The sequence below is a fragment of the Cryptomeria japonica genome, chromosome 11 (genome assembly GCF_030272615.1).
Source record: "Cryptomeria japonica chromosome 11, Sugi_1.0, whole genome shotgun sequence".
Lineage (NCBI taxonomy): Eukaryota > Viridiplantae > Streptophyta > Pinopsida > Cupressales > Cupressaceae > Cryptomeria > Cryptomeria japonica.
In genome coordinates, this window is record NC_081415.1 from 15345430 (window position 1) to 15356705 (window position 11276).

At 31.3% G+C, this 11276-nt stretch overlaps 1 non-coding gene across 1 annotated transcript; it reads right to left on the minus strand.

Moving 5' to 3' along the window:
- Positions 1-3877: 3877 nt before the first annotated feature.
- Positions 3878-3949, minus strand: TRNAT-CGU (transfer RNA threonine (anticodon CGU)). The gene has a single exon. It is a non-coding gene; the product is annotated as a tRNA-Thr (tRNA).
- Between the last annotated feature and the right edge of the window lie 7327 nt (positions 3950-11276).

Consider the following 11276-nt stretch of genomic DNA (forward strand, 5'->3'; position numbering starts at 1 on the left):
CTTGATTAGTTGTGCATGGATACCTAAGATGGCCTAGTTTCTAGGACCCGTATATTGCACTCGCATATTAGTATTATATCATTTGCATCTTAATCTTCTCCCTAAGTTGCACTTAAGATGGGGTGTTGGAGTAAATAGTTTTCCCTGTTTACATTTACTTAAGTCCAACTTAGGTAACCAATTGTATTCAATAGTTTTAGCCACATTTAATATTTGTAGCTAGGTAGTTGGCTTCTACCCATCCTCGCGTCCTATTAGGACAATTTTTCACATCCTATATTCTCTCATCTCCTGGTTTGTCTATTTAAGCAAGGTTATTATGCATTGTGAAGTATCTCAACAATATAATATATCATTTCCTAGTGAAATAATTATCTCTCTCTCTTTCTCTGGAAGCTACTTGTGGTCATGATCCTCGATTGGGAGCTTGGTGCAACAAAAAAATCATACTCTAAACTTTTACGCCTTCATTTTATGTTACTTTGCACCCATGATTTAAACATATAGTCATAACCAATTTATTGGGCATATTTGGCACATGGACTTCTAGTTAATAAAGATAAGTCAATTGCCACTACAAACTACCTAACACTAACCAATCTACATTAAAATTCCTTTTATCAAATTGGATTAGATTTGTGGCATTACTTAGTCCTTACCTTCAAATTTTAAGTTTCCCCCTTTCAAAAAATGGTCATATAGCTCTTAGTTTGTATGCCAACAATTTAGATGGTTACTATTGACACGTATTTAAGGGAATCTCTTAGGCCACTAGAATTCATCAAGTGACAACAAGAATCAATTGAAAGATATCTTATTCTAGAGCATCCAGTGCTTGATTCCATAATTATGCACTACATCAATTCATTATTCCACTAGATTTGCATCTACATCACAAACTTAGCATGTTTGCAACATTGTATTTTCTCATATTACTATCAAGACAACTCAAGGTCCTTCACTCTATCTTAAAGTGTGTTTCAATATCCTTAACTTCAATTACTATACTTATTTCTATTTCTAATTCATTATTAATTAAAGTTAGTTAAACAAATTTGAAGTAGGGTATTAAAGATAATTTATTCTTATATATGCTATAAATTTTTCATTATGCTATTTTATACTTATATAAAATTTTATAAGATTAATTTTTAAAAGATATCACATTAAAAAATTAAAACATATTGTACTTATATACAATTTTAGAAGACTATTTTTAAAAAGATATCACCTTAAAAAGTTGAAACATATTCTAGATTATCTTTTATCATGTTATATAACTTATATATTATATAAAATTTAAAGTTAAATGAATAAGAATCTATTAGAAGAACTACTTTAATCCATAAGAACCTTATCCCCTACTAAAACTCATAACTTTACCATTACATAATATACTCAATACTTTAAGTCCATTGTATCTGACATTCTATATTTGTAAGCATATACTATAAAGTGTCAAATTATTATGAACTTTATCATGTGGAGAAACAAAGGCATATTCTCAATTATCTCTGTCCAAAAAGACTAGGACAAAATTGGAGAAATTCGAAAAAGATGTAGCCTAATAATTTAGTCATCACCATCTAAATAATGTTTTGGTATCAAAGGAGGAATCTGCTCCAGCATTTGGGGTAGAGATTAGTATGAATCCGAACTATTCTCTCTGTCAAAAGTTATGGACACGTTAAGAAGGCCTACAAATATGCCTTTCTTCAATAATGTATAGTTGACCAATAGTAGTAATTCATTCCACTTTAGTTATTCCTACCTGTCAATTCAATTCCCATACATAAATTATGCTACCATTGGCATATATATGCATCCTTCTTTCAGGCTTTCTCTGTATCTTTTCTTATCATTTATGAGGATTCTCTCAGCCTTCTCTTCACATTTTTCATTTGTCTCTGCAACAAACCAAGTTCAGGAGATCAATTGTTGAAGAAATTTTATTTATCATTCATGAGTCTTGCATGTAGAAAGCAGAACTGGCTGCCCAGCCAAGGATGACTTGCCCCCTCCAGAAAAAACAATAAAATTATTTATTGTTAATGTTAGTGAGCCAGTCATTCTTGGTAAGGTACCTTGATCTCCTTCTCATGCCAGACTCTGTATGAATGTTTTCATCGCCAAGCATTTCAATATTTTCAGTACCCTTTTCAAATATGTTCTACAATGGTATGTAATCATTTCAATGTTTCTGATAGTCATTGACAATTGTAGTAGGTAAGTTTCTTTATGTGGATCTATTATGTCTTTGAAATGTGGGCTGTGATGTGTTTTGAAATGCACTCTATTTATTTTGGTATCATACGTTTTGAAGAGCAGTATAATTAATAGAGATTAGATTTCTACAGTCTATAGTGATTATTGTTTTGTTTCTGGATTCTATCAGGTGTAAGATTTTGTTTGTATCAATGTTTCGGATCACACTCCTCCTTTTTTTCCTACAGCTCTTTTATCCTCATGATGGATCATGAAGTGTGATCCGAAAGATTGATACAAACAAAATCTTACACCTAGTAGAATCTAGAAACAAAACAATCAGCAATAAAAATTTCATAATTAAAATGAGAATAATGATTTAGATATGAGTTGTTTCAGATTTTAGATAAAAATTGGTATCACAATACTGAAAGGAAATGTTTGTTCTTGAAAAGCAGTCTGGCTGGTCTGTTTGTAAAAATCTTAGCTGGGGGAATGATTCTTCATCCTAAGTATGTATCAAAGCAACATTGATTGGATATCACCATCAAGTAAGCACTCATTTATCAAGCAATGGACCTTCATATATGTGATTCATTGTATTTAGCTATTACTTTTAAGGTTTATTATATCATATTAAATTTCGTATTTCAAAAATTTATTGATTGATGTATTTCAAGATATGGGTTATTTGTTATTACGTTTAGAGGTATAATTACATGATAGCAAGGAATGAATTGTAATGGTCTGAATATTGTTGATAAATCTTTTATTTTAAATTGGCATTCATTGATCAGTGGATATATTAATATTTAATAATAAACAGGCTATTAATAATATCATATTAATAAGTCCAGCATTAATATAATGTATTTTTTTAATGTTTTATAAAAGATCTATCAGATTATTATATATATTTTTTAATAAAAGTTATAAGACTATAATAAAATTTAAAAGAAGAACTTAAAATTGATCAAATAGTACAAACTGAAAAAACAAACAGTATACTAATTCAGCTAGCTGTAACTTTACATCATAGCTTACAATCAGCAAACCACAAAAAGTATGAATCAAAGAATTTATCATATATCATCGCATTACTCAATCAAGATCAATGAACTTTAACAAAACTTGGAAAAGTAGAAACCATGCAAAGTGTTGAAAAAAAAACACAAAATCGACCATATCTTCAATGAAAGTAATAGTTTGCCAACTATTCCAAGTCTTTACAGTTGCCATCTCAATCATATATTATGATGAACTTTGTGGCCTAATTATATAGTAAACAATGATCCAGAATTAATTTTTTCATAGAGATTTTAGAGAATATTTAATCATTGTTGTTTCTGGATTAGATTGTGTGCAAATTTTTTACACAAACATTTCAATTTAAAAACAACAATGATCAACAATAAATGATTTATTACAAAATATTTAAACCTTTTTTATTAATTTTATAAAAGTATTTATAATTTTATACTTTTTTATTAATTTTATAAAAGTATTTATATTTTTTAATTAATTTTATAAAAGTATTTATAAGAACCCAACCACTCACCTCTATTTATTTTTGCTCATCAATCTTCCAAATCTGAAACTGAATTCTCAAGACAAACCTTCCAATTTATTAAAACTATTTTAAATGTAAACATAACGCTGATTTCAAAAAATTAGCTCCCAGCGAGGATCGAACTCGCGACCTTTCGCTTACGAAGCGAACGCTCTACCACTAAGCCATGGAAGCGGCTTGCTTTATCGAATTTAATTATTTATTCAAACTTAAAGTATTATCCCGAATATTTCTAGTATTACAAAACTCACGTGCACCATTCCTAGACCGCAAACCCCTATACCTACAAACTACCTCGAAGCAATCCTTACATTGGTTTTATTTTATTTTAATTAAATTGTATAGGATAAAGAGTGTGAGTTTAGGAGAGTATGCTTTTTCTGATAAAAATATAAATTTGTATAATATTATTGTTTTTCAGTGGGTTTTTTATATTTTTATATCTTTGAGAAGACAGATTACGAAGATTCAATTAATAAAAGAAAATGTGTTTTTAATCGGGTGTTGTTTTGTATGGAGAATAGCTGTCTCCATGAATTTTTAGCATTCGTAGTTTTTTCATTCTAAATAAATGTCACATATGCAACGGCTACTTTTAACTAGTTTTCTTCCTTTTGAAATGTAAAACATAAAAATCAATACCTTTATGGTATTGTGTTTTTTTTAGGGTTGTCAATATTCTTTGTGAAGAATTCTACTATCATTGAATGAAAATTCAAGTAGTACAATATTAAGGATTAGTTTTTAGCTTTTATTTATTTTTGTAGTTAATTATAAATTAATTTAAATGTGTGATTATTTATTTTAAATATAAATATTAAATTGTTTTATATTAAAATAAAATATTTTAATATCTAAATCATTATTTTATTAATTAAATTTATAACTAATTTTTTTTTACAATAATTTATTTGTTGATTTAAAGAATATTCATAATTGTCATAAATTTTATCATTTAAAATTCCACTATAAATAATAAAGCAGATATGGATGATAACGAGAGTGAAAGATTGATGTTATAGTTTTGAGTGAATTTGGGACTTCAAAGTTTCTCAAGTATTGAAAGGTTGAGATAGTTTTGGGGACAGAAAAACACTTCTCACCAAATCAAGATTTGCATTTCCTTTCATTAAGGTCAAATATTTCTCATCACTATGTTTGTACCTACAAAACAATTTTCAAGTCAAGGTTAATTATTTTAGATATACCCTCTAAATATCTCAAAATAAGAACTCTAGAATGAAATATATGAAAAAACTAATTTATAGAAACTAGAGGAGTCAAATTTGAAAGTTGATTACACTACTATAAGTACATGGAATCGCTCCCAATTGAAAAAGAATGCACCAAAAAATTACCTCCACGTGGATAAGAATGAACCTCCCAAATTTTGATTACCTAAATAAATAGTTCAATAGAGAGGGAGCAAGGCCTTGATGGGACACTAGCAACACTCTAATGTTGGATGGTAGAGCTACCAGTGGCACTGGTGATTGGGCTAACCACTAGTGGAGGGATGGTGATGAAGTGTTGGCAATCTAACTAACTTATCTTGAGGTAACACAAAGGTTGGGAATCATTAATGGATAAGGAAATCCACTAGTGGGTGGTTGAACACTAGTGGCAAGATGGTGAAATAGTGGTTATAGGTTGCACAAAGCTCAAGAACTAGTGGAGGTAATTGAAGATAAATATCTAAACAATGGAGTGGTGGTAAGAGGGTGGTAGAGCGATGAAACCTAGGATATGACTATTTAAAAGCTATTTGGACCAAGCTCCAAAGGGCTTTGTGAACTATTTTAAGGGCTTGTTGTATAACCCACTAAACGTACAAGTAGGTTGTGATCTCTATGCATAGTGGGGAACATATACCATACACATTTTGCATTCTTTTGTAGATTTAAAAAATAGTACCCCCAATGTAGTATGATATAGTTATATGACTTGTCTGGTAAAATTTTGTCGCCTTAAAGATGTTCCTAAATCAAAATTTGATAATTCTAATATTCATCCTAGGGCTTTCATTCCTTTTGAACACAATTGTTTATCTCCCCCAAAAATCGCATAAAATTGGTAGTCTATAGTTAAATTATTGTCATTTAGCTTCTTGATTATGCACTTAGATTTGATTGAGAAATTGAGTACTCTCATGCGAGTGATATATTTGTTTGTGAAAAAATATAATATATTGTCAACGAAATCATATTTATATGCCTAATATGGGAAAAGAGTAGTGAAATGGTAATTGCTTATTTAATGGAACCTCATTTCATTGCCTTGTTATGATTAGGAAATATATTCTCCCTCTCCTTGTGTAGAAGATTAAAGTGTTTTCCTGAAAGTGCATCCTGCAAATCATTTAAGTGTGTGTTATGTGTGAACTATCTTTGTAGGAGAATGAGAAATATCGTACTATGTAGAATAAATCATTTGGGTGAATGACTTGAGTCCCCAAATTGCAATATCTTCTTAGAATTCTTGTGGGGACCTGAGAATGTCATTGCATTGCATTTATTAGATATTAAAGATAAAGGGTCTACCAAGGTCACATGCATGGTAATTGTAATAACTTTTGGAGGCCATAACTTTTGATTCGAGAGTATGATTGTTGAGTTGTTTGAAGCATCTCTATCAACCTATAACCTGCTACACTGATTACAACCACTTTTACGCCCAAAAATTCCTTTAAGACCTTAAAAATGACTTTGAAACTTTCAAATGAAATTTTCAAACACAAAAACTTTAATATCTCCAAAACTAGACATGATCTTCCAGCGAAAAATTTGCTAGCATGCTTATTTAGCTAATTCATAGCTTTGGGGATGATTTGGGACCAATCCATGCTCAAATGTAAACTTACTTAAAATAGTAACCTTATATGCAAGGTTGAGACACCATATTCCTAACAAATCCTTAATGAAGACCCACTCCAAGCCACCTGTTATACATACAAAATGAGTCCTTCATGTGATATGAATCTCATATGTAAAAACCAATACCCACACCTAGAAACCATCATCATTCAACCCAAAATAGTTACTTACAAATGCTCTTACAACTGTCATATAAGGGACCTCTCATGCATGGGCACCTAGGAACTAAATTACCAATATTTTGTCATTGATGTTGCCATAGAATCTTATGACATATTTCATAACTATCATAGATGCTCTAACAACATCTTATCATTTTCCTAAAGTTCAAACAATAAAAATGACTTTGTATTTACATGAGCTCTTTTACCATTGTTGGTAAATTAGTTTCATCCCTTAAGGTTAAATTACAAAAAAAATAGAGGAATAAATAATACAAGGATTTACAAGGTTGAGGACACCTAAATCCTAACAATAAATGCTTCCTACTCTAATATTCTAAGGAGAGTGTTGTACAAATGTATGCTAGAGTGAAATCTAATTGGAAAACATTAATTTTCACACCTTGACACATGAAAACATATATGAGACTGTTCCAAATATAATGCATCTCCTTTATGGGAGGTATGTAAAGTTCCTTTTCATTTTGTGAGTACATGTGGAAGTTTATTGGTTAAAGGTGACCAAAGCATCCACATGTTGTCTAAAGTGCATTGAATTAATTTTTTTAGGTGAAGATAAGGAATTCATGAAAAAAATTCTTGGAGACAATGCTCCCAAGAGGATGGTTGAGAGTGAATCCTTGTTGGGCTATAGGGCTAAGAAGGAGAGGAAAGGTCACATGAGCTAGAAGCGAGGGGGTAAGGGATTTCCTTATGTCTTTTAGGGAGTGTTCATTCAATAATATTTCTTCCTTGAAGGAAAAGGAATTGGGGGAAGAGTGGGGTTGGATAGAGGAAGAGAGTTTATCATGGGAAGGACATAGATAGGTAGAGGTAGGTTTGTTGAGATTGGACCACTAAGGGAGATAAAAATCAAGGGTTTTTAGAGCACCTTCATTGGTCATGGAGTTAATAGTGTGTGGATCATTAGTAGATGGGAGTGGAGGACATTGTTTTTATATGGTGTAGTCCCTAATATGGCGTCATGCATGCCATTAGTAAAAACAAGAATTTAGTTTATTCAAATAGTTGATTCATTGATTAAACTTAAAATTTATAATGACAATGTTAATGGATTTCAGGAGTTGTTTGGTTATATCAATATCAATACAAACTCGAGATTGGATGTGAAGACTTCCCCATTCATTCGAGTTTTGATTACATTGAATTTAAGAATTCTTGGCTAGGAAGCCACATCATGCAAAATGGGCATAGTTTGAGGAAAGGTAATTATGTCTACACAAGGTACATTTTTTTGGAATTTTCTTATAGGTGTCCAAGTCTAGATCATGAGCTTAGACATAATAAGTCTTCTCATATATGATTTAAGATCCATACTATAGAGAAATTCAGGCATGTTCAAGATCCACAAAGATGCATGATATATACCCCCATTGTCACCCCCCTAAAAGATTCCATTTGCTAGCCTTTGTTTTCCCAATGAATACATTTCTATTTTTTAAAAATATTCAATATGCGATTCTTTTAGGAAGAAAAGAATAATAATATAGCCTTGCAATCCAAAACAATAGAAAAAATTATGCCATTTGAGTTGCTTATATATGAGAGTGTTTGACAATTGACCCCAAGGATTTCGAGTTCATGAGGTCTTTTGGATATTTATCATTTAACTCGATTAAAGACTAGAAGGTGAATAATCCTAATAACAACTTCTGAGATTACAACCATAGCAAAGACTTATGTATTCACAAGAGAGTTCAAGGAGGTCAAAAGAAGTTAAGGTTAAAAAAAAGCCAACAAGGGAGGGATATCCAATGTTTTAATGTCGAATTGAGAAGCATTCAAGCATGTGGGATGTAGTGCTATACAATAAGAGTGCAACAAGAATTCTCCATGTGGCACATTATCTCACTTTTTTCGTTATTCTAAAATGAAAAAAAAAATCATATTTATTTCTACTCTACCATTTCTAATCAATTATTGATCTTTTTATTTACATCACAAAGGCAACCCCAATAAAACCCTTACTAATAATTAATAGGCATACAATTAAATAATTAAAACAATGAATGAGTGAATTGAATTGAATTGAGAGGGCTTAGAAAAGGGTATGTTTCATGCAATTTTAAATCTAATGATCATGCAGATGCAATCCTTTAGTATAGAACCTCGCTTATATGTGGTTAGATTTGTTATTTGCAAGCCTGATCTCTAGATTTTCATCCTAAGGGCCCCTCTTGATCTATATACCCAATGTGGATTGAACTACTTTTATAAACCAAGCTTTTATACATTTCTTAAAAGAAATTATGGCTCAATTAGGGAAAGTCATTTGGTGTAAAAACAATTATGACAAGTTTTATAGCCTTGGGGTTCATCCAAGAGCCTGTGTAGAAATTGACCTCAACAATAAGCTTCCAGATAATATCAATTTGATTGGTTCAGGGTTTGGGTTCTCCTAGCCAATAGTATATTTAAATAAGTCAAACCCTTCCTTTTATTATCACCGAGATGGTCACCTTATTAGAGATTGTCCTACCAGGAAAAACAGAAATAGTCAGACTCATTTTACAATTTCTCCTAATATACAATAACAACCTAGTTCCCCTCAGCCCCTTGTTATGCCAAATAATGTGCCATAGTTGAATCAACAAGTCAATGGTTCCTCAAATGACAATGTTAACAATAATTCTTCTTATAAAGAAGTTGTTGTAGACACCTAAAAGTTGCACAACAAATTAAGTGAATTTTATTCATTTAATTATCTCTAATTCTTCCAATTAATTAAAGTAAGATTTAATTAATATCCCTATTCTTATAATTATCCTATTAATAAAATTAAATATTTGATTAAATTTCACTTCTTCTATCTAAGCCATTTAATTAAATTCACATTTAATTAAATCCCCCCTCTAGCCATTTCAATTAAATTCACATTTAATTAAATCCCTCCTCTGGCCATTTTAATTAAATTCACATTTAATTAAAAAACTCCATTTACCCCCTTTAATTAAATCTGTATCTAATTAAAACCCCTTTTGCATTTAAATAAATTTAAATTTATTTAAAAATCTCCCCACTTGCAAAATCCTACAAATGCAAGTTGCATCCTCTATTTCGGCTAAAATAAATCTTTTATTTTACCAAAATTACCTATTTTCCCTCACCCACTTCCATTTTCCTACATCTCCCACTTGCATCTTCTAATCATATCCTTTCCCTAAATTTGAGGAGGTCACTTCTCAAGTTTGGAAGAAATTCTTCTAAATGCATTAAAGGCATCATTTCTTCAACAAGTTAACTTGTTGAGTTCCCCAAATTTGGGAAGACTCTTAAAAATTTGTCCCCCAAAGTCCTATTTACGATTAATGGTTAACTCAACCTCCCTTCACGGTTAGAGACTTTCTCTCTAACTTAACCCTCATCTAACCCAAGGGTCTTATCAAGCACTCATGGCTTTGACCTTGGTTATCCTATTAACACTTACACAAGAGTTTACCCTTTGGGTAAAGGCTTTATCCATTGGTTATCCACTAACCCAACCATAACCTTACCTCCTAAGGTAACCACCATCTCCTCTCAAGTCCTCTCAAGGTGGCATTTGTCAACTTGGGATTGGATTGAATCCCCCACATGGATTGATAACTTTCAATCGTAGCCCTTGTTGAGATTACTCAATCTCAACCATCTATTTCTCTATTTTTCCTATAAATAGAGCCCATTCCTTCTTCAATTCATCCAAGTCTTCATGCATCTAATTTATAGTCTCATTTCATCAAGCATTTTTAGCCTCTCTTTGATAAATAAAAATTAGATCATTTAGTATCATCATAGCTTAGATTTATCATGGTTTGCATACCATGTTAGTAATATATCATGTTAGCTTCATTCCATGCTAGATTAATATCATCTTAATATCATTTTCATGTTAGTTTAGCTTCATATCAATATCTTGCACCATATCATTATCTAGTTTCATATCTAAATCATTCACTAGGATCATAGTTGTATCCATTTTGGTCCTAAAATCCTCTAAATCTCATTCTCTAGGTTGTCATCCAAGAGATCAAGTTCTCTTCTAAGTGAGGGCCACCTTGAATCTTGAGGATTTTTAGAGATAGAGGAGCATCGAACAATTTTAAAGAGTTTGAATTCACTAACTTGTTTTTTTATTTCTAACCTCTAATGCAATGATTCATGTGTGTGCTTGAGTTGTTTTCCTTGCAGAGCAGGTTGATCCCACATTTCCAGTACACATATTTGGCACCCATGAAGCCCTGGTGACTAGTATCAAAATAGATGTGGAATGGAGAATCACAGAATTGAAAGTCTATGGAGACTCTCAATTAGTCATCAATCAGGTCAACGATGATTATCAAACAAAGGATGACAAGTTGATGCCCTACAAGTGCATGTTTGACGATTTCAAAAATTACTTTGTGGACATCACCTTCGAACAGATTCGAAGGTTGGACAACAAAGCTACTGATGCAATGGCCACTATCG